Source organism: Macaca fascicularis, chromosome Y, assembly GCF_037993035.2.
Source record: "Macaca fascicularis isolate 582-1 chromosome Y, T2T-MFA8v1.1".
In the NCBI taxonomy this organism is placed as follows: Eukaryota; Metazoa; Chordata; class Mammalia; order Primates; family Cercopithecidae; genus Macaca; species Macaca fascicularis.
This window is the reverse complement of record NC_132903.1, coordinates 4,119,838-4,144,325: the sequence shown is the minus strand read 5'-3', so window position 1 is coordinate 4,144,325 and position 24,488 is coordinate 4,119,838. Positions and strand designations below refer to the sequence as shown.

The 24,488-nt window shown below is 44.9% G+C and overlaps 2 long non-coding RNA genes across 3 annotated transcripts in view; both read right to left on the bottom strand.

Annotated features, from left to right (window-relative positions):
* Window positions 1-762: 762 nt before the first annotated feature.
* On the bottom strand, window positions 763-9,830 carry LOC141409509 (uncharacterized). Its single transcript, XR_012430468.1, has 2 exons — window positions 9,662-9,830; window positions 763-1,967 (listed from the first exon to the last, which is right to left on the bottom strand). It is a non-coding gene; the product is annotated as an uncharacterized lncRNA (long non-coding RNA).
* Window positions 9,831-18,103: 8,273 nt separating this feature from the next.
* Window positions 18,104-24,488, bottom strand: part of LOC141409508 (uncharacterized) — a 43,592-nt gene continuing 37,207 nt past the window's right edge. For both annotated transcript variants that reach the window (XR_012430466.1, XR_012430467.1), the window contains one exon: window positions 18,104-24,168. This is a non-coding gene — a long non-coding RNA (uncharacterized lncRNA). The remainder of the gene's footprint in view (window positions 24,169-24,488) is intronic.

The following is a 24,488-nucleotide window of genomic DNA, read 5'->3' as shown; positions in this document are numbered from 1 at the left end:
AGAAGATAATTTTTCTGCAGACTTGGGTTGGGGGGGATGGTTTTGGGAAGATTCAAGAGTATTACATTTATTGTGCACTTTATTTCTGTCATTATTACGCTGTATTATATAATGACATAATTATACAAATCACCATATAGGATCAGTGGGAACCCTGAGCTTGTTTTCCTGCAACTAAATAGTCCCATCTGGGGTTACAGGAGACGGTGACAGATCATCATGCATTAGATTCTTATAAGGAGCATGCAAACTAGATCCCTCCCATGCACAGTTCATAATAGGGTCCATGCTTTTATGAGAATCTATTGCTGCCACTGATCTGACAGCACAGCTCAGGCAGAAATGCCAGCAATGGGGAGTGGCTATAAATAGAGATGAAGATTTGCTGGCTCACCCACCACTAACCTCCTGTGTGTGTGACCCGTTTCTTAACAGTTCCTGAACAGGTACCAGTCTATGGCCTGGGGACTGGGGACCCCTGCTATAGAACACTAGGACTTCTTCCTTTGATGTGGCTGAAATGTGCATCATTTGACAAGTCTCTCTTTTCTCTAGGTGGAGCAGTTTGGAAAGGTCACTACGTGACCCCAGTATTCCAGCCACTAGAAGCTGGTGACTGCTTTGTCACCTCATTATGCAGATATTTTGGAGAACAGGTTACCTACCATAACCCCTCTCTGCTCTTTGATCTCTCCAGGGACCACTCAGAATCCACACCCTTTATGTTACAGTAAAACTCTAGCCACAGAAGATGAAGAGACCTTTGGAGACCAAAGAGAACTTTAATTCAGGCACCAGGCTGCCAACCCCGACAAAGAAAACAGTCTTGCTTATATGTTGTTTGAGATAGGAAAAACAAGGCAGGATACAAGTTTCACACAAAGACAGTAAATCATTTAACCCATGACAATTCTGAGGAAACTGACGATTTAGTTATCTTAACTAATCATCCTTAAAGCTGGACATGGCTAGGGTAACGGCCAACAGGAATTATAGGAATGTGCGGAGTAGGGGAGAGGGGGGCTGTCCAGAGGCAGGTGACAAGCTTTTGAGATAAGCTTGCATCTGCAACTTGTTAGCAATGCTGGGAGGGGCTGCTTAAAATTGTAGCCTATGTGAAACTTCTAAATAGCTTATACTAAATGTTAACTACTACCTATGTTTATTATTTTAAACTTTATTATTACTTATTTTTTCTTTTCCTTCCACATCTACCCCTTTAAAAGCTTTCTTTTAAAAGAAACTACCATCAGAAAGCTTTTACCTTCTTTTCAATAGTACACGTGATGCCAGGATAGTAGTGTGTCCAGAGTTGGTTCCTTCCAGTGGGTTCATGGTCTCACTGACCTCAAAAATGGATCCACAGACCTTCGCAGTGAGTGGTACAGCTCTTAAAGATGGCATGGACCCAAATAGTGAGCAGCAGCAAGACTTACTGTAAAGAGTGAAACAACAAAGTTTCCACAGTGTGGAAGGGGACCCAAGCAGGTTGCCACTGCTGGCTGGGATGGCCAGCTTTTATTCCCTTATTTGTCCCTGCCCATGTCCTGCTGATTGGTCCATTTTACAGAGTGCTGATTGTTCCATTTAAAAAACCTCTAGCTAGCTACAGAGCACTGATTGGTGCAGTTTTACAGAGCACTGATTAGTGCATTTTACAAACCCCTTGTAAGACAGAAAAGTTCTCCAAGTCCCCACTCGATCCAGGAATTCCCGCTGGCTTCACCTCTCAATCCCCATTCTAAACAGGACACCCCAACTTGGGAATTGGGCGATGACCTCACTAGCTATTTCCTGCTAGATAGGGGTGAAGAAGGGGCCCTGCAGTTGTAGTGTTCTCCAGAGGGGAAATCTCTAGGCCAGGCAAAGGGCCAGTGGGTTGATCCAGGGGTCCTCAGTAGGAATTGTTAGTTGAGCTCATTTGGGGTTCCATTTGTAAGACCATCTGTATCTTGATGGCATTGATCCTGGAGGAAACAAATTTGACAAGGAGGTTAAAAACACAGGGCCCAAAGACAAGTAATAGCAAAATGGCTGTCACATGACCTAGAAAGGGGAGAAGCCATGTCACCCAACTCCAGAGGCTGGTATAAGAGTTTGAAAGGCATTGTCTGATTTCAGAAGCCTTTTCCTGTAAATGCCGGGTCGCCTCTTGTACTACACCTGACTGGTTAGTGTAACACCAACACTCTTCCCTTAAGAAGGTTCAAAGTCCTCTTTTCTCAGCAGTGAGGAGGTCTAGGCCTCAGTGGTTTTGGAGAGTCACTTCTGCCAAATAGTCTATTTGGGATTGCAGAATAAATATATTTTGTTATTTCTAGCAAACTGTCTGAAAAATCCTTTGAGAGTGTGTGGTAGCAGGATAATGAAGTAGATAAACTGGCTATTCCACTTCCTGTAGCAGTGGCCATTCCTAACTCTATAAGTAGGGGTATTAGTTGTATGGCCCTGTGCTGATGGACTTGAGCTTAGAGGGGCACTGATAGGGTCTGATTTCCATAAGATTATAAATTAGGATAATACATATTACACTGCTAACTTGTAGCAAACTTTGCTTTTGTTAAAAACCTTGTAAGTTTGGGATTTCAATTATTCTTTGCTATTAATAAGACTTCATTCAGTCCACATTAACTTAGAATTGGTATAGACGGCTCCTTCCTGATTCTGTAAGTAAAGTTTGGCTGAGTGCAAACAGCTCACATGTTTGAATAGATCAATAATCAGGCAATTTTCCTAACTCTGCTTCTAGAAGACCTTCCTTATCACTTACTGAATATCCATTGTGTCTTTTTCCGTAATCGCAGGGGAGGAACCATCTAGCCTCGAGTCCTGAAGGGAGTTCCTCCTAGGTCTGGTCAGACCTTTGTATGGTAATTAATTAAGATTTAGATCCCCTGTTAGAAAACCTGCTGGGTTAGACCATCTTTTTCTAACAGAATAGTCCCATACTTTAAGTTAGTAAGCTACCTTTTTCCTTTTTTTTTTTTTTTTTTTAAACTTAGGATAGTTTTGACCTAGTGAGGTATACTCACAATGAGGTTACCTCTAAAATTTATTTTTCTTTTCTTTTTTTTTTTTTTTTGAGACGGAGTCTCGCTCTATCGCCCAGGCTGGAGTGCAGTGGCCGCATCTCAGCTCACTGCAAGCTCCGCCTCCCGGGTTCCCGCCATTCTCCTGCCTCAGCCTCCCGAATAGCTGGGACTACAGGCGCCCGCCACCTCGCCCGGCTAGTTTTTTGTATTTTTTAGTAGAGACGGGGTTTCACCGTGTTAGCCAGGATGGTCTCGATCTTCTGACCTCCTGATCCGCCCGTCTCGGCCTCCCAAAGTGCTGAGATTACAGGCTTGAGCCACTGCGCCCAGCCTAAAATTTATTTTTCTACTTTCTTCTACTAGCAAAGCAGTTGCTACAGATTGAATGCATTTGGGCCATCCATGATTACTGGGTTAAGGATTTTTGATAGGAAGGCCAAAGGATTTTTGATAGGAAGGCTACGGGTTGTCAGTGGCCTCAGTGCTTTAGGGCTATGCCCTTGTTTACATTGACAAGGAGAGTTACAGGGTCATGGAGAAGACCTGCAATTATCAATTGTAGGTTTTTAATTTACCCTGGCTTTTAAAGGAATAGGGTATGCTGTTTTTTTTCTTTACTACTTCTATCTCTCTCTTTCTGTGTCTCTCTTTGACTCCCTCTTTGTCTCTCTGTCTCTCCTCTCTGCTGGTCTTTCCCTGCCTCTGTCAGTGACTTATGATGCTGTTCTCCCTTCTCCTTCCCCATTTTGATGGCTTTGGCAGTGTAAGACTGTCACCTTCCTGGGTTTTTACACTGCATGCAATAACTATGATTTCCGTATGGTATTTAATGGGGTTCCTAACCTAGAGGTTAGGAACTTCCTTTCTTTCCATATTGCAGCATGGGCATGTATGGTTAGATAAGCATACTTTCTATCTGTATATACATTCATTCTTTTTCCTTTTCCTAGTTCTAAGGCTCGGGTAAGTGCCACTAGTTCTGCAAACTGGGTGCTGGTCCCTGGAAAAGAGGCTTACTTTTAAGTACTGTTACATCACTAACTATGGTGTAACCTGCTCTTTGTATTCCATTCTCCACAAATGAACTTCCATCAGCATATAGGTTAAGGTCAGGATTAACTAAGGGGACTTCTAAGAGATCCTCTCAGGCCGCATAAGTCTGGGCTAAAATTTGTTGGCAGTTATGCTCAATTGGTTCTCCATCCTTTGGGAGAAAACTGGCAGGGTTGATGGACACGCACATACCTATTTGAAGCACCAGTCCCTCAAGGAGTAGCAGCTGGTATCTAAGCATGCAGTTGTCTGATAGCCATAAACTTCCTTTGGCACCTAGTATGCCATTTACATCATGAGTAGTCCAGACAGTGAGATCCTTTCCTTGTATTATTTTGATAGCCTCTGACACTAAGATGGCCACTGCCATAACTATCCGTAAACAGTGAGGCCAACCTTTTGCTACTACATCACTTTCCTTACTTAGGTATGCCACTGGTTGTGGGGTTGTCCCACGAGTCTGAATAAGGACTCCAAGAGCTATTCCTGCTCTCTCTATGATGTGTAAAGAGAAGTTTTGTCCTGTGGGAAGATTTAAAGCTGCAGCTTGTACTAGGGCGGGCTTTAAGGTTTTGAAGGCTCTTTCTGCCCCTGGTTCCCATTCTACTAGATGAATATTTGCTCTCTGGTTCTACTTGAATAAAGTATACAGGTGCCTGGCTATCTCACTGAATCTGGGGATCCATATTTGGCAAAAGTTGGTGATTCCAAGAAATCCCTGCAACTGTTTTAATGTCTTATGGCAAGGATAAGCCAGTATAGGCTCTATTTGCTCCTTGCTGAGGGCCCTGGTTCCTCTGGCTAAGAATCGGCCTAGATATTTGACTTATTTTAAGCAGAGCTGGGTCTTCGATTTAGACACCTTGTACTCTTAGATTAGCTAGAAAGTTCAAGAGATCTAGAGAAGCCTGCTGGCACAAGGCTTCCAAACTGGTAGCCAAAAATAAATTATCCACATACTGAAGGACCAGAGTGTCTGGACATGAGAAATGGCATACATCTTGGGCCAGTGCCTGACCAAACAGATCATGGCCATCTCTAAACTCCTGAGGCAAGACTCTCCACATAAGTTGGGATGTGTGGTCTGTGGAATCCTCAAGGGCAAAGAGAAACTGGAAGTCAGAGTGCAGGGGAATACAGAAGAAGGCATCCTTAAGGCCCAGAACAGTTAACCATTCTGCTCCCTCTTGTATTTGAGAGAGCAGGGTATAGGGGTTGGGTACAACTGGATATAGAGGAATTACTGCCTCATTGATGAGTCTAAGATCTTGCACTAGTCTCCACTGACCACTCAGTTTTTGTACTCCTAGAATTGGGGTGTTGCAGGAACTGCTTCATTTTCTTACTAAGACTTGAGCTTTTAAATGTCTAACAATATCCTGTAATCCTTTATGAGCCTCAGGCCTTAAGAGATATTGCCTTTGATAAGGAAAAGTGGTGGGGTCTTTTAGCCTGGTTTGGACTGGGCGGGCATTTCTTGCCCTCGCAAATTGTCCTTCCAATGCCCAGACTTCACGGTTGATTCACTCCTCAAGTAGGAGACAACAAATGGGTAACTTGTTTCCCATATTCATGTAGACAATAGCTCCAACTCTGGCAAATATGTCCGTGCCTAATGAGGGTATGGGACTTTGAGGCATACCAAGAAAGGCATGTGAAAAGGGCAGTCTCCCAGTTACAGCTGAGGAGGTGGGAGAAATACCTGGTTACAGGCTGTCCCAGGATTCTTCAGATGGTGTTATGCCCAGACCGTTTATTCCCTAAAGAAGACCACCAGAGTCCAGAGTCAAAGCTAAGCAGCAAGGATCTTTATTACAGGTTCGAACCTGGAACTCTCCCTCGCTCGTGAAACGAGATGGGCAGGAGAGCTCCCCCACTGAGCTCCGAACAATGTTATATAGTCTAAGGAAAGTAGGCATAGAATCATTATACAAATTAGAGGTATGATTGGCTGGAGTTTGAACAAAGCGATTTGGCAAACTATGATTGGTTCCCGCCATTTCTGATATTTCAGTACAACCCTTGAGGTGGAAGAGCAGTTTTACACAAAGGCAGTTAATTATATTGCGTCAGGTTGCACAACCAGTTTATGGCTATCTTGCTTAAACACACCTTGTGACCTGGCTATCTTACTTAAACATTCCTTGTGACCTGGCCTCAGAAAGAAAAACATGTACTTACAGAATTTACGAAACCTCTGGTACGTGCAGAGATTAGAAAGCAGAACAAAGAGTTTAGCAACATGGGGGGCGGGGGGAAGGGAGGGTACGCATTTTTGTATCTTTGTGTCCTTTCAATGGTAATGGACCTTGAGGACAGCCATCCAAGACAGGAGATTAACACTCAGAAAGCTGTGCTAGTGTCCATGAAGAAGTCCATTTCCTGGCCCTCAATGGTTAAACGTACCCAGGGCTCAGTGAGGGTGATGACATGAGCTGGGGCTTGCCCCAGGCACCCTCAGTCCTGTTGTTGAATCATCTGGGGGCTCCTGGCCAGAAGAACCTTTGTCCTCTGGGGCAGTGCACCTTCCAGTGATTGCCTTGGCATGGTGAACATGAGCGAGGGGGCATCTTGTTTCTCATTGGACAATCTTTTTTTTTTTTTTTTTTTTTTGAGACGGAGTCTCGCTCTGTCGCCCAGGCTGGAGCGCAGTGGCCGGATCTCAGCTCACTGCAAGCTCCGCCTCCCGGGTTCATGCCATTCTCCTGCCTCAGCCTCCCGAGTAGCTGGGACTACAGGTGCCGCCACCACGCCCAGCTAGTTTTTTGTATTTTTTAGTAGAGACGGGGTTTCACCATGTTAGCCAGGATGGTCTCGATCTCCTGACCTCGTGATCCTACCGTCTCGACCTCCCAAAGTGCTGGGATTACAGGCTTGAGCCACCGCGCCCGGCCTGGACAATCTTTTTTAAGGTGTCCTTGCAAACCACACTGATAACAAGCCCTACTGGGTGATGGGCCTGCTCCATTTTCTGTCCTTTCTGAACCACCAAGGTTTGTTTGTCTGAGGGCCATGACTAAAGCTACGGCCTTCCACTGATCTCACTTTTCTTTTTTGGCCTGTTCCTCTTGGTCCCTATTATAGAACACTGAGGTTTCCAGATTTAATAATGCCTCCAGATTTTGTTCAGGGCCCAGGGCTCACTTTTTTAGCTTTCTCCTGATATCTGCTGCTGATTGGGTAATAAAGTTATCTTTTAGGATCAATTGACCCTCAAGTGAGTTGGGTGACAGGGGAGTGTATTTTCTTTTTTTTTTTTTTTTGAGACGGAGTCTCACGCTGTTGCCCAGGCTGGAGTGCAGTGCCGCGATCTCGGCTCACTGCAAGCTCCGCCTCCTGGGTTCACGCCATTCTCCTGCCTCAGCCTCCTGAGTAGCTAGGACTACAGGCGCCCGCCACCGCGCCTGGCTAATTTTTTGTATTTTTAGTAGAGACGGGGTTTCACTGTGGTCTCGATCTCCTGACCTTGTGATCCGCCCGCCTCGGCCTCCCAAAGTGCTGGGATTACAGGCTTGAGCCACCGCGCCCGGGCTGGGAGTGTGTTTTCTTAACGCCTCCTGTAGCCACTCGAGGAAGGTGGAAGGATTTTCTTCATTTCCCTGAGTTATGGTGGACATCATTGAATAATTCATGGGCTTTTTCCTAATTCTCCTTAGTCCTTCTAGAACACAGGTCAACAGATGTTAACGACTCCAGTCCCCTATGATCTGAGTCGAGCTCCCAGTGGGGATCCATACTGGTCACAGCTTGCTGACTGGGAAGGAATCTGTCCCTTTCTTTGGCTGTCATTATATCATTTACTTTACTAAAATACCAGGTATCTCCAAACTCTCTGGCTGCAGCTAAAGCTGCATTCCTTTCATTAAAGGTCAGGGTTTGATCTAACAATAGCATGACATCTCTCCAAGTGAGGTCAGAGGTTTGTGCTTGACCCTGCAGGATATCTATGTACCTATCAGGATCATCTGAAATCTTCCCCAAGTCTACCTTGATCTGCTTTAAAACAGCAAGGAATAGCCCTGGGGTTTTTGTGCTCCCTTGGAGATTTCTTGCTTATTTCCATCTGGGTTTGGGAGATTAGAGGAGGCTTATCATTAACAAGAAGGGCAGCTGTAGGGAGGCTTGGACATGGAGGTAAGGTGAGAGTTCCTCCTGTGGAATGTAAATTGCAAGCTTTGCATAGTTGTGGATTATCCTTCAATGAAAAGAAAGCTTGGACACAACGTATTTCACTTCATTTGCCTTCCCTCTTACAGAAAAGGACAAACAGCAGGATAGTATTGTAATTTATACTTCCCTCAGGTGGCCGTTTTTCACCCATCAGAGAGAGAACTGGGGCCAAGCCGTAGTGCAAAAAAAAAAAGAGCTGCCTCTTTTTCAGGTTTGCAGGTCAAATTGGTCCCAATGGCTTAGGATGCATTTCAAGGGTTTCCCATCTGAAAGACAAAACCTCTGGTGGTTTTGGTTTGTTTCCCCCACCCTGACCAAGAACCCACAATGGTCCCGGGCCCCTGCTGATCAGAATATTTGCGCTCACTGATGCAGCAGCAGAAATACTAGTTTCCCTCCTAGTGTACAAAGAGGTCTGAGGAAGTTTGTATTTAGTGGTCCTTACCGATACATTCTCAAAAACCTGTACCCTTGCCTTTGGTCTTAGAGCACAAAGAGGACTGAGAAAAATCGGATTTAGTGGCCCTTACTGTCACATTCTTGAAAACCTGTTAGAGTCCTAAGCATTTTCCTCTGTTAGTATTGGGACCTTACCCTTGTCCTGTAAAGATGATACACCTAAAACTGGAGTGGAGGGCCATACCCTAAGGGAGGGAAGGGATCTCCAGGGTTGGAAGAGTGATGGCTTTTGTCCTCATTTCTCATCATATGAATGGGGAGGATACACTTTCTGAGGCTTCCCATATCCTAACTTCAGGAATAGCATTTGTTAGGCCTACTAAGTCTGAGGAGGGATCCTAAAATTATAGATAGTCCCCCCAACAATGGGGCTTTGGGTAAAAATTATGTCTTCTGATTGGTGAGCCTGGGTGCCTAAAGAAGGGAACAGAGTCCCGAACTTTACACTAGAAATCATTCTTATAGGAGAAATTAGAAAAGCACCAGAGACAGGCAATGGTTCTTAGAAGCAGGAGTAGCTTCAGAGAAGAGAGGCAGGAGGAAGTTTGTCTGATAGGCGTACGGACCCCGGAGGCAAGGGTCAGGATAGATAGGATAGATGGGTGAGTCTCACTTGGGCGAGGCAACACTAAGAGTTGTGCTCATGGCTGCAAGGTCAATGAACTTTTTGTTGGGACTCCAGAGCTGAATGGCTTTCCTCTGTCAACCCTCAGTTTAGCCTGAAAATGCAGAAAAAGTGGAAGCTGGTTCCTGGCAAACCAACACTCCCAACTCCAAAGAGTCAGGGGTTGTCAGACAGTCCTTTCCCAGAAAGCCTGAGACCTGCGTCTTAGTCCAGAGGCCACACTAGTCACTTTAACTGGCCAACAGGTGCACGGTATTTAGTCCCCGAACTCTAAGGAAAAATAGGACAGAATAACAAGCAAAAGGGGTCCGATGGTACTCACCACATGGCAAAATCCCAGACAAGCCCCAAAGATGTATCCAGAGTTTGTTCCTTCCAGTGGGTTTGTGGTCTCTCTGACTTCAAGAATGGAGCCATGGACCTTCACGGTGAGTGGTACAGCTCTTAAAGCTCTTAAAGGTGGCATGGACTCAAACAGTGAGCAGCAGCAAGATTTATTGTGAAGAGTGAAAGAACAAAGCTTCCACAGCATGGAAGGGGACCCCAGCAGGTTGCCACTGCTGGCTAGGATGGCCAGCTTTTATTCCCTTATTTGTCCCTGCCCATGTCCTGTTGATTGGTCCATTTTACAGAGTGCTGATTGGCCCATTTTACAAACCTCTAGCTAGCTACAGAATGCTGAATGGTGCCTTTTTTCAGAGCACTGATTGGTGCATTTCACAAACTTCTAACTGGCCACAGAGCACTGATTGGTGCATTTTTACAGAGCACTAATAGTTGCATTTTACAAACCTCTTATAAGACAGAGAAGTTCTCCAAGTCCCCACTAGACCCAGGAAGTCCAGCTGGCTTCACATCTCAGTAGGACACAGTCCAAGGCCTGTTATGGGGCAATTCATTTGTTTGCCTGGAGAGTTATTTTGCCAGTCTGTCTGCTCTTAGTGTCATTTGTCTTCTTGTGGGAGCAGACCGGCTCTCTGGCTTACTTTTTCTCAGCCTTTGTTGGCTATGCCTGTCTTTGGTGATTCCCATCTTTCAGAGAATCTTACCTGCCATTGACTAATAAGCCATCCATCTGGGGGACATGATTTATGGTCTCTTTTCTTAGATAGAAGGATGAATGTGCCACACAGAAGGTAAAGAGGGTGAAGCACAGGAAAGGAAAATACTTTAGAGAAGGCCTATGTTAGTTTCATGATTTTCCATCTGTTTATGAGCTGAGCTATCTTCTGTCGGTAATGGTTGATACTTACTTAATGCCATTATTTGGGAGGTGGTGTGTCTAGCCACCACTGCCTCTATAGAGGACTGTATGATCCGAAACAGGAGAGGCAATAAACAAGTGAGTATTAGACAGCTGCCTAACATAAGTACTACACTTTCTTTTTTCTTTTTTTTTTTTTTTTTGAGGTGGAATCTGGCTCTGTCGCCCAGGCTGGAGTGCAGTGGCGCGATCTCCGCTCACTGCAAGCTCTGCCTCCCGGGTTCACGCCATTCTCCTGCCTCAGCCTCCCGAGTAGCTGGGACTACAGGTGCCCGCCACCACGCCCAGCTAATTTTTTGTATTTTTTAGTAGAGACGGGGTTTCACCATGTTAGCCAGGATGGTCTCGATCTCCTGACCTCGTGATCGGCCCATCTCGGCCTCCCAAAGTGCTGGGATTACAGGCGTGAGCCACCGCGCCCGGCCCAGTACTACACTTTCTAGGAGAGTCTTGAATCTGCCAAAAGAGGAAAACCATCCACCAAAAAGATAACCTGGGGTCAAACTTTCCCAAGTTTGGACTGGAACATGGGCTAACTTTCTAATTTTGGCAGTAATTTCCATAACTGCCTCCCTCTTGTCATCAATTTTTAAACAAGTTAGGTTAAATTTACCACAGACCCTTCATTCTGAGGCTGATGCCAGTCTGTTTTGATACATTGCATTTCTCATCTGTGTAGATTGTACAGCTAATAAATCTAAAGCATTAGATGTTTCATTAGCTATAATTTATAATACTGCTTGTAACCTAATGATGTGATTAATCATGTAGATGGGAGTACGGTATCCCCATGAACCATCTTGCACCCAGGGGCTGGGCCACAATATCGGGGGAACCAGCCCCCAATATTTCAATGTGGATGTTCTCTATTTTTTCTTTTTTTTTTTCTTTTTTTTTTTTTGAGACGGAGTCTCGCTATGTCGCCCAGGGTGGAGTGCAGTGGCCGGATCTCAGCTCACTGCAAGCTCCGCCTCCCGGGTTTTTACGCCATTCTCCTGTCTCAGCCTCCTGAGTAGCCGGGACTACAGGCGCCCACCACCTCGCCCGGCTAGTTTTTTGTATTTTTTTTAGTAGAGACAGGGTTTCACTGTGTTAGCCAGGATGGTCTCGAACTCCTGACCTCGTGATCCGCCCGTCTCGGCCTCCCAAAGTGCTGGGATTACAGGCTTGAGCCACCGCGCCCGGCCTGTTTTCTATTTTTTCTAAGTGTTGGCTGGTCTAAGTAATAAAGAGAAAGAGTACAAAGAGAGAAATTTTACAGCTGGGTCTCCAGGGGTGACATCACATATTGGTTAGACCGTGACGACAACCCCGAGCTGCAAAACCAGCAAGTTTTGATTAGGAATTTTGAAAGGGGAGGGGGTGTACGAACAGGGAGTAGGTCACAAGGATCACATGCTTCAAAGGTCCATAAAGATCACAAGGTGAAGGCAAAATTACAATTACTGATGAGGGTCTATGTCCCACTGTGCACATACTGTTTTGATAAACATCTTAACAGGAAACAGGGTTCGATAGCAGAGAACTGGTCTGACTAGAATTCACCAGGCTGGAATTTCCCAATCCTAGTAAGCTTGAGGGTACTACGTGAAACCAGGGTGTATTTCAGTCCTTATCTCAACCACTTAAGACAGACACTCCCTGAGCGGCCATCTATACACCTGCCCCCAGGAATGCATTCCTTCTCCAGGGTTATTCCTTGCTAGGAAAAGAATTCAGCAATATTTCTCCTACTTGCACATTCATTTATAGGCTTTCTGCAAGAAAAAAAAAAAAACATGACTCTATTCTGCCTGACCCAGCAGGCAGTCAGGCCTTATGGTTGTCGTCCCTTGTTCCCTGAAAATCACTGTAATTCTGTTCTTTTTCAGGGTGCACTGATTTCATATTGTTCAAACACACATTTTACAATCAATTTGTGCAATAGTGGTCCTGAGGTGACATACATTCCCAGCTTACGAAGATAATGTGATTAAGAGATTAAAGCAAAGACAGGCATAAGAAATTATAAGAGTATTATTAGGCAAGTGATAAATGTCCGTGAAATCTTCACAATTTATGTGCAGAGATTGCAGTAAAGACAAGTGTAAGAAATTATAAAAGTATTAATTTTGGGAACTGATAAATGTCCATGAAATCTTCACAATTTATGTTCTGCCTCAGTTGCAGCCAGTTCCTATGTTTAGGGTCCCTGACTTCCTGCAATACCATAATAATTTATTATTCTTCCTGGAGGCCAATCTGCATCTTTCCAATCTTCTATTTTTATATCTTTTTTTAAAGTCTGCTGTTTGTTTGCGCCTACTTCTAGGTTCGTCATAAACAGGATACCCTAAAGTTTCTCCTTGCTTTAAGGGTAACGGGAAGAATGGTGGTTTAATAATACCTAATACACAAGCTCCTGTCAATTTTTCTGGCAGCTACCTGTAGGCTTGCTGACCACAGATCCAAGAGAGGCCTGCAGAATGATTTATTTTTTTATTTTTTTATTTATTATTTTTATTTATTTATTTATTTTTTTTGAGACGGAGTCTCGCTCTGTCACCCAGGCTGGAGTGCAGTGGCCGGATCTCAGCTCACTGCAAGCTCTGCCTCCCGGGTTCACGCCATTCTCCTGCCTCAGCCTCCCGAGTAGCTGGAACTACAGGCGCCTGCCACCTCGCCCGGCTAAGTTTTTGTATTTTTAGTAGAGACGGGGTTTCACTGTGTTAGCCAGGATGGTCTCGATCTCCTGACCTCGTGATCCGCCCGTCTCGGCCTCCCAAAGTGCTGGGATTACAGGCTTGAGCCACCGCGCCCGGCTCAGAATGATTTAAAGAAGGGAACCTAGAAAATGGGTTAAAATGAGATGGGTTTGAGCTATTTTCACCCCTTTTGTCTTCTCTCTGCCATAAAGTTTTTCCAATAGTTTAGGAAATTTGTAGCACTGTTACCCTAAGCAAGTCAATTCACCTACAGAGTTTGTATAGGCAGTCCCCCAATGAGCTATGCAGTCTTTTCCTACAACAGAAGGCTTTAAATGCCAAGTATTAGAGCTAATAGGGGTTGATCCTGGAGCATCTGTAGCAGAGACACCTAATGTGTAGTTGTCCTAGAAGAGAAATACTTTTGCCTTACAGGGTCACCTATCTCCCATGTCAGTACCTCCATATATATAACATGAGGTAACTCCTAGATTTTCTGCTATATTTTCAGCTAACTGCACAAAGAAGTTTTTTGTGGTAGAAAATTGTTCATGAGGAGGCCGGGCGCGGTGGCTCAAGCCTGTAATCCCAGCACTTTGGGAGGCCGAGGCGGGCGGATCACAAGGTCAGAAGATGGAGACCACAGTGAAACCCCGTCTCTACTAAAAAATACAAAAAATTAGCCGGGCGCGGTGGCAGGCGCCTGTAGTCCCAGCTACTCGGGAGGCTGAGGCAGGAGAATGGCGGGAACCCGGGAGGCGGAGCTTGCAGTGAGCCGAGATCGCGGCCACTGCACTCCAGCCTGGGCGACAGAGCGAGACTCCGTCTCAAAAAAAAAAAAAAAAGAAAGAAAATTGTTCATGAGTTACTTGGTTAACATCTTCACTGAATGACTTGAAAATTTTAAGTCAATGCTGGGGTTTATAAGCTTGGGTCTTTTTGACCATATAAAAATATACGGTGTTATTGGTAGCCAGTGTCCTGGAATATTTAATGCCTAATTTATTCAGCTCAGGACTCGCCGCTTTTTTTCAGCTGCATTGCTGTATCTAACTGGGACTTCAGTGCCTATTTCCCAGTTAGGTGAATCCGTATTATTAATAATAAATTCAATGAGACCACAGGCATTTTCTGTTATACAATTGTCATAGTCATATCAATCTCTGGAGAGGGTTTTAGTGAAGTGTATGTCTTGAGGCCATGGAGTATCACTGATCCACCAAGGATATGACTATTTATAATCAACCATTTTTTGGAGTCAGGAATGTAACAGCTACAAGAAGCATATGCTGACATGAGTCTAGGGTGAGGGTTTCCATAACAGATTGGAGCTACTGTTACTATTTTGGCCTTAAGGAGTGTTCTTGTTATCTGGCAGGCATCTAAATACAGGTGCACGCTGCCCCTGTTAGTGGAGGGTACGCAGGTTGAATTGTAAAAAGCTCTTTTTTCAGATCTTTCACGAATCTTAGACCATGTTCCAGGTAAAAGTTTGGGGTCATAGCAGACATAGGGCTGATTATCACCACGATCACAGATTGAATATGGGTGCACATAGAAAACTCATTTGTTTTTCCCCCTTTTGTAAGTTTGACACAACAGTTAATATAAGCAAAAGAAAGAGTAACATCTTCACACTAGGCACAGGCAGAGTATGTTCCTTTCTAAAAGCAAGGGTTGGCAACAATGGCAGTATAGCAATAGTACAGCAAACATTACTAGAATAGGAATGAGTATTAAAATATCAGTGCATAGCTACTTTACTTATCTACTGAACACTTCTCATGCTTCGGCTGGGCATAGAGTAGTCAGCTTCCGGTTGTGTGAGGACAGCACGGCTCAGTAATTTTTCATTAACAGTTGGGTCTAAGATTAGGCTGGTCTGGGTTTGATCTTTGTTGGCAACTCATCTTAGGGTTAGTTTGGTGGGTTCATCGGGGTCTGGCTGGCTGGTCCATGCATTCTAGGCAGCAGCTGGCTTTAACTCACTATGATGGATCCAGGGAACAACTTCAGCAACCTTAACAGCAGTGGGGCTAGATAATATTATAACAAAGGGTCTGTCCCATATGGGCCCTAATGTGGCTGGATTCCACTTTTTGACGCAGACAGATGCCCTGGGTTGGTACAGGTGAACTGAACTGGTTAGGCTTACTCGCAATCTTTCTTGCACCCTGCCTTGCACTTCTCTCATGGTTGTACCTAAAGCTTGCATTTGCCTTCTCATTGTTAGTTCCTGTACTTCTCTGAGATCTCCTTTAATTTGGAAAATAAGAGGGGGAGACCTTCGAAACAGAATTTCATAGGGTGAGTGTCCCCTTTGCTTGTTTGGAATGCATCTGATTCGAAGGAGAACCATGGACAGAGCCAGATCCCACTTTAGGTGGGTTTCTTGATAGAACTTTTAAACAATTGCTTTATTGTCTGGTTCATCTTTTCAACTTTTCCTGAACTCTGGGGATGGTACGCAGTGTGAAGCTTCCATCTTGTTTTCAATAACTGGGATAAGTTTTGAATGACTTCAGCTACAAATGCTGGGCCAGTATCTGACCTGATAGTCAAAGGCACCCCAAATCTAGGGATAATATATGTTAGTAACACTCGTATTACTTCTTCGGCCTTTTCAGTTAGGATGGGGAAAGCTTCTACTCACCCAGAATAGGTGCATATAAAGACCAATAAATACTTTAGTCCTCTTACATGGGGTAACTAAGTTAAATCTACTATTAGGTTCTCACAGCGGGTTGAGCCTACTTCTTGTATTCCTGGGGGCCGGACCAGCCCTTGTTTGGGGTTACTCCATTCACAAGTTAAGTACTTCTCACAGACAGCAGGGGCAACAGCTGCAAGCTGTGACACATAAACATGCTGCACTATTAGAGCTTCTAAAGCAGACTTTCCCACACGTGTTTCCTCATGAAATTACTTTACAAAATGAGGGCCAAAACATTTGGGATAGATAACCTTCCATCAGAGAACTGCCACCATCTTCCTCTAATATAACCTCCATCTTCTGGAGTAGGGTCTTTTCACCCAGGGAGTAGTACGGTTTTTCCAAAGGTAATGATATTGGGAAAAGAGGTAACATTAAACCTTCTTCTTCCTGTGGTGGGACTGCCATAGCCACCCACCGCACCTCTCTGTCTGCCTTTCTATTTTCTCTAGATCTATAGGATCTGTCTGTCTGATGATCTTTGCAATGTATAATGGCCACCTTTTTAGGTGCCCAAACAGCATCTAAGAGCTGCAGGATCTCCTTTTTATTTTTTATTTCTTTTCCTGCACCTGTTAGAAGTCCTCTCTCTAGATGGCTCCATGAGCATGCTGTGTAGCAAAAGCATATTCAGAATCAGTATACTTATTAACTATCCTCCCTTTTGCTAGTAATAAGGCTCTTGTTAAAGCAATAAGCTCAGCCTTTTGGGAGCAGAGGTTCCAGTTGTCAGTGACTGTGCTTCTACCACTGTTCCCTCACCTGACTTAAAATCATTTATCACTACCGCATACACAGCTCTGCAAACTCTATCTGAAATGAAGCTGCTACCATGTGTAAAATAGTCTAGGTCTGAATTTTCAAAAGGATGATCTTTCAAGTCTCTCCTGCTTGAAAACACTTGATCTAGTACATCCTTACAATAATGTGATGGGAATTCTTTTGATTCTTCTATAGGCAACAGAGTAGCTGGATTTAGGGTGTTCACTGTTTCCACATTTATATTAGGATTTTCATGTAACAGTCTGATATTTAGCCATTCTTGGATTAGACAGCCAGTGATGCCCCCTCTGGTCTCACAGGGTTATTACAGTGTGTGACACCTGAATAGTTAACTTCTGTCCTAGCGTTAATTTGCCAGTCCCCTGGGCCAGCAAGAGAGTTGCCACTGCTGCCTTAAAGCAGGGTGGCCAGCCTAATGCCACTGTGTCTACTTGTTTAGATAAATAGGCCACAGGTCTATGCCATGATCCTAGCATTTGTGTTGAAACTCCTACTGCTGTCTCTTTTCTTTTCATCCACGTACAAGAAGAAAGGTTTAGTCTGATTTGGGATGCCGAAAGCTGGAACCTGTGTTAAGGCTTTTTTGAATTTTTTAAATTCCTTTGCTTGCTCTGTCTCCCAGACGAGGGGCTCTTTCTTACCCTACTTTGTAGCTTCATATAGAGGCTTAGCTAAAAGTGAGAAATTTGGGATCCAAATGCGGCAGAACCCTGCTGCACCTAAGAATTCTCTGATTTGGTGCCCTGTGGTGAGGGTAGGGAGTGTACACACGGCCTCTTTCTGCTCACTACCGAGCTCCCTTTGTCCTCTGCTTGTTATAAAACCTAAATATTTAACTTTAGGACAACAGATGCAAGACTTTTTTTTTTTTTTTTAAACTTTGTGTCCAGCCTTCTATAAGACACTGAAGAGTTCCTCCATGCCTCTTTGGCAATCCTTCTAATTTGGGGAGCTTTTTTTTGATGTCACTTTGTGACTGGCTAACAAGGCAGTATTTACCATTTTCTGCCTGTGTGTCAGATGGAGTGTAGAGCCAGTGGGTTTCGCACAGCCGCTCACAGAACTGGCTGGGACTCCCGTTGGGCTTTTGGAGGACTTCTGAAACTTTCCCTGTGTTCATTGCTTTTCTTCCCTCTGACTTTGGCCCATTTAGGAGTGCCTCCATATGCCTCTGTAGGCATTCTAAATGATCAGGGTTGTTTAGGTCTCAATTTGGGCCGGTGTCAGGGAACTGGGCTTCCGCATACTGCCTAGAATCATTTATGCATTCAGGTGCGTTGTTTTCTAGCCAGTGGAGGGCTGCTTGCACCGCTCTGTACCTTTCTTTTGTGCTAAATAAAGTGACTAGTAATTGCTGACAGTCTGGCCAGGTAGGACTATGAGTCAAAAAGATTGTTCTCATTGTGTCAGTTATTGCTTGTGGCTTTTCTGTATATGATGGGTTACGGTGTGTCTTGTTTAAAAGGTCAGTAGTGGAGAAGAGGAGATAAGAGTAAGTTTGTTCTCCACCTTGTACCCGGCCTTGATCATCAAGGTAGACTTGTGTCCGCTTCTCTCTGAGCCACATTTGCAGAGCTCGGTAACCGCTGGACCTAAGATGCTTTGCCTCCTCATCCTGTTTTTCCCTCCTAGTTTTAGGTGGCATGGATGCAACTTCTTCCTGCTGTGGAGATGTGCTGCTACTTTCTGAGCTTGTTTCTTCAGAAGACAACTGCCCTTCCCCTTGTCTAAGCCTCGCTAAGGACGGGTATAGAGGGGCATACGGGGGAGGGTTTTCTAGCTCCTCCAAAGGAGCCTGCAAATCGGTTTTTCTTGACTGTTTTGCTTAGTAGTCTCCTCCAAGGGCTTACATGATACAGTCTTTTTGATCCCTTTTGGGCCAGCTCGGGCGACTAGGGTCTTATAATATTCAGCTATGCAGATTACTAGCCACTTAGGACGAGTTTGGGTTATATTTAACCTGGAATCAGTATATGGAAATTGATCTGGGTGTCCATGCTGATGTGTTGCCCCTGTTATTATTTCAGACGCCCTGCTGGTGATTCTCTGATCAAGGGTACCCTCTGGTGGCCAACCAATGCCAAAACTAGGCTGTTACGCAAAGCGTTCTTAACCTTTAACAGGGGGAGTCAGCTTTACTCCATATTCCCCAGAAAATCTTTTGTTGAAATTCTTTAGCATGCACTCCAAAAGGGTGGGGGTTATTTCATTAGATTCCTTCCCTCCCATTTCTTCCCACACGAGGCAGTGACTCTCACTTTCACTTCGGACCGATTAGGCTGTCTCCTTCTCAGTGTTTGAAATGCCAGACCCTGCTTGACTTTGGAGAGTTTGTTACTCCCTCCACAATACCTAGACTGTGGGGTCACCTCCCTCAGCCATATGCAGTAGCCCGGAAGCACGTTCGCCCCTAGTCCCGCTGGGTGCCACACCTTCACTCACAGCGTACAGTCCACTCTAACGGACTTGCGGCCCCCACACTTCACAGCTGATGAGCCTAGTTAGACTACTACATTCACACACATTCATACACCACCCCTGTCCCCAGGACTCCTCATCAGATGAGACAAGCCTCTCTCGTGTTCTGGGTGGATTCACACGCACCCAAACACTCCCAGCTGGGACAATTCACTCACACTGGTGACTTTACGGTTTCACTTTCTCTTTGCTCCGGCTCAGCAGCCTCTATACCCTGCTGCTCCATGCCGGCTTCAGGGCTGAATCTTACCTGAGTTGATGGGGTCCTTTCCTCACTGCTCCCATTCACCTTCTGGGTTACGCTAATTGACAACCCTTGAGTGGTGATCAGTCCCCTACCTGCCTGGTAGGGCAAGATTTTTGTCGGTCCTCTTAAAGGCAGCCTTTCTTACTCTGCAGGGCCCTCTTTTCTTACCATTATTCCTTTTCACTGCGCTGAAAGCTGTCCTGCACTCTCCTTCCAGGTTCCTGCTGGGCTGTCAGGGGTAGAGCCTCGGAATGTGAGAGAACCGAGCCCCTGTTTGGAAAACTTCGCCTAAGAACTGGGTCTCCCCCGACCCTGGGGCACAAGCCCCACAGACAAAGGAGACAGTAGCCTGTCGTCTCTCGCCTCCTGTCCAGCCCTCCAAAATGTCACAGTAAAACTCCAGCCAAGGAAGACAAAGAGACTTTTGGAGACCAAAGAGAACTTTAACTTTAATTCAGCACCTAAGCCAGCAGGCTCACGCCCAAAATGGCTGCGGACCCTGACAAAGAATGCAAACTTGCTTACATGTCATTTGAGGCAGGAAAACAATGCAGGATACTGGTTTCAGACAAAGACAGTAAATTATTTAACCTGTGACAACTCTGAGAAAGCTTACAATTTAGTTATCTTGACTAGTTATCCTTAAAGCTGGACAAGGCTGGGGTAAGATAAAACAGGAATTACAGGAATGGGTGGGGTAGGGGGTGGGGGTGGATTCCGGAGGCAGGTGATAAACTCTTGAGATAAGCCTGCATCTGCAACTTGTTAGCAATGCTGGGAGGGGCCGTTTAAAATTTTAGCCTATGTGTAACTTCTAAATAGCTTATACTAAATGTTAACTATTACCTATGTTATGCTTATTATTTTAAATTTTATCATTACTTAATTTTATTTTCCTTCCCCACTGACACCTGACAAGGAGACTCTTTAGGATTTTGTGATTTAAAAGGTGGCTGACACCCTGAAGGAACTCTGGGAAACCATTGTGCCTGTTCCCTACGAATTCTTAGAACAGAATCAAGGCAGGAGTGGCTGAAGCCTTGATGTGATTTGTTTCCATTTTGTTTCTGTGACAAGGAAGGGGAACTCTCTCAGCCCTGGGGTCCTAACGAGAAGAGATAATTACTATCAGGTTACCAAAGGCCACTAACTTTGGTGCTTTCAAGTTTGCAACAAGTGCATTTAAGAGCCAATAAATTTATCTACCATTCCAGATTATTAAAGACCCACTGGTTATCCCACTAGCTGCTAACTTTTTTGGGGGGGGAGAGGGTGGGATTCCTGTCGATAAATGTTGACTGAAATTTGTTTTATTTCCTGAAAGTTTATAATTTATTAATTCTCTTGTAAAAAATCCACACAGTGGCTGCTGCTGATGTCACTGCAGAATTGCTACCTCGTCTTGTAGCAGGACAAGCCGTGGACAAAATCTCAGACACCAGGATAGCAAAGGGAGTGGCTTTAATCAGCTGGAAACATCAGCAGACTAATGTCTTAAAATCCAAGCTTGTCAGGTGCCCAACTTCTGTCCCTTTTAAGGCCTCACAACTCTAAGGAGGTCAGTGAGAGGGTTGTGATTGATTGAGCAAACCAGGGGATATGTGACAGGGAAGTGAAACAGAACAGAGTGGGAGGTTTCACAATGTCCTTCCATACAATGTCTGGAATCTATAGATAGTATCAGTTGCTAGGTCAGGGTTCGAATTTTAACTACCTGGCTTAGGTCAGGCTTAGGTCAGGCAGGCCCACGTGTAGTTTCAGGTCTTGTTCCTGGGTTTAGGGTCTGGTTCCTAGGCGCCAGGCTACCTGCCGTTAGTTTTGCTTCTCTTTCCTTTTCTGAGTATAAAACAATATAAAACAATATGAGAGGCTCTGTCTCTCTTCTCTCAGTCTGTTTTTCACCCAGTCTCCACCTTGTCTATCGCCAGCACCAACACTGGCCTTTGCAGTCTTCATGACTTTTTTGTTCTGTTCTTTTGTTCCACTTGCTGCTTCCCTGAGGTCTTTTTCTTCCCACATGAGCTGTATCTTGCAAGTCTATTGGGGTTCATTTTTCTTTGCATAATCCACATATTTGTAAATTGTGGCAAAACCAATTGTCTTAACCACCACGAAAATGAGTTCTGAATATGAATACAAAGAGGATATCCTGGCCGGGCATGGGGGCTCACTCCTGTAATCCCAGCACTTTGGGAGGCCGAGGTGGGTGGATCACTTGAGGTCAGGAGTTTGAGACCAGCCTGGCCAACATCATGAAACCCTGTCTCTACTTGAAGGGGTGGCCAGCCCCTCCACAACCTGTGGGTGTTTCTCATTAGGTAGGACGAGAGACTGAGAAAAGAAATGAGAGAGAGACAAAGTACAGAGAAAGAAAAGTGGGCCCAGGGGACAGGCGCCCAGCATACAGAGGACCCTGACTCAGTTCCCTCAGTATTTATTGATCATTATCGCTACCATCTCCGAGAGGGGGATGTGGCAGGACAATAGGGTAATAGTGGGGAAAGGGTCAGCAGGAAAAAATGTGAACAAAGATCTCTGTGTCATAAGTTTAAGAAAAGGTGCTGTGCTTTAATGTGCACACACACAAACATCTCAGTGCAATAAAGAGCAGTATTGCCACCAGCATGTCTCACCTCCAGCCTTTAAGGTGGTTGTCTCCTATCTCAGTAAATAGAACATACAATTGGGTTTTACACCGAGACATTCCATTGTCCAGGGATGAGCAGGAGACAGATGCCTTCCTCTTATCACAACTGCAAAGAGACCTTCCTCTTTTACTAATCCTCCTCAGCACAGACCCTTTATGGTGTCAGGCTGGGGGACGGTCAGGTCTTTCCCTTTCCAGGAGGCCATATCTCAGGCTATCACATGGGAAGAAACCTTGGACAATACCTGGCTTTCCGGGCAGAGGTCCCTGTGGCCTTCTGCAGTGTATTATGTCTCTGGGTACTGGAGATTAGAGAATGGTGATGACTTTTAACAAGGCATACAGCCTTCAAGCACTTTTTTAGCAAAGCACATCCTGAGTAGCCCTAAATCCATTAAACCTTGAGTCAACACGACACTTGTCTCTGCAAGCACAGGGTTGGGGCTAGGGTTACAGACTAATAGTGTCTCAAGGCAGAAGAATTTCTCTTGGTACAGAACAAAGTGGAGTCTCTTATGTCTACTACTTTCTATATAGGTACAGTAACAGTAACTATATAGATACAGTAACAGTCTGATATTTCTTTCTTTTCCTCATACTATTAAAAATATAAAAATCAGCCAGGTGTGGTGACACATACCTGTAATCCCAGCTACTTGGGAGGCTGAGGCAGGAGCTTGAACCTGGGAGGTGGATGTTGTAGTGAGTCACTGCACTTCAGCCTGGGCAACAGAGCAAGACTCCATTTCAAAAAAAAAAAAAATAATATTAATAATAACAAACCAGGACATCCTCTGTGGTCTTGTCCATTTTGGCTACTTTTTTCCTGGATTTCTGTGTTAAGTACTGTTGCCTTCCTGGGTTGAAGGACATTGATGACCATTTGTTGCCTCTGAAGAAGTCAGCACCTCATGACTTTCCTGTGTAGATAATTACTGTGTCATTCATTTTGGCAGCAGAGTGTACTTGCGCAATCATAGCTCACTGCAGCCTTGAATTCCTGGGCTCCATAGCAATCCTCCTGGTTTAGCCTCTATAGTAGGTGGCACTGCAGATGCATACCACCAAACCTAGCTCTTTTTATTCTTTTGTAGAGAATGGGTCTTGCTATGTTGCCCAGGCCAATCTCAAACTTCTCTCCCCAAGTGATCCTCCTGCCTCAACCTCCCAAAGTGCTGGAATTATAGGCATGAGCCACTGCACCAAACCTAATTTCCATTTTCTAAACATGTCTTTCCGTGCCAGAAAACAGGCACCTACAGACACCTGTGCCATCTGCCCAGCTGCTTTGCTCTAAATATAAGGCCCTGTGTCAACAGGAGGCAACATAGCAGGCATTGAAACAGTGCATTAAGAGAAACAAGTCTGAACGTGGCCACTAACCAACCAAAAGGGTTTATGTTTGTCAACAATACATAGAAACTGAATCAAGAGTGGTGCAATAATTCAGCAAAACACGTGTGAACCCAGAAAGTCTGAGACAGTTCTCAGTTAACTTAGAAAGTTTTCTTTTGCCAAGGTCAAGGACATGCCCATGACATAGCCTCAGGAAATCCTGACGACAAGTGCCCAAGGTGGTCGGGGCACAGCTTGGTTTTATACATTTTAGGGAGACAAAGACATCGATCAACATATGTAAGAAGTACCTTGGTTTGCTTTGGAAAGTTGGGACCACTTGAAGCAAGGGCTAGAAGACTTGAAGTGAGAGGGGGCTTTCAGGTCACAGATAGTGAGACACAAACGGTTGCATTCTTCTGAGTTTCTGATGAGCCTTTCCGAAAGAGGCAATCAGATATAGTCTATCTCAGTGAGCAGAGGGGTGACTTTGAATAGAATGAGAGGCAGGTTTGCCCTGACCGGTTTCCAGCTTGAGTTTTCCTGAGTCATTTTGGGGTCCCAGGATATTTTCCTTTCACCCGTGCTAGCACTGAATGACAAAGCAATTGGTCTCCTGGCAGTCTGGAAATTTCAGCAACAGCTGGTAAGCCATTGCCTCTCCTGAGCAGCCAAGTTCTAGAAAGCAAAGGGAAGTAGGCATTAGCAACCTGGGAGGAGCACTGCTTTGATTCCCCCAGAATGTGCCAGAGCATTGACGAAGTCTCTTATTTCCTTCTTAATTCAGCCCCTTGATTTAGGTATAAACACTTGTGTGAGATTGCCCGGAGCTGCCATAAAAATCACCATAAACTTGGTGGTTTAAGAAAACGGACGTTCATTCTTCCACCACTCTGGAGGCTAGAAGTTCAGAAATCAAGGTGCTTCCTCAGAGGCCCTGGGTAGAATCTATCCTTGCCAATCCTTGACATTCCTTGGCTTGTGGACACATCGCTCCA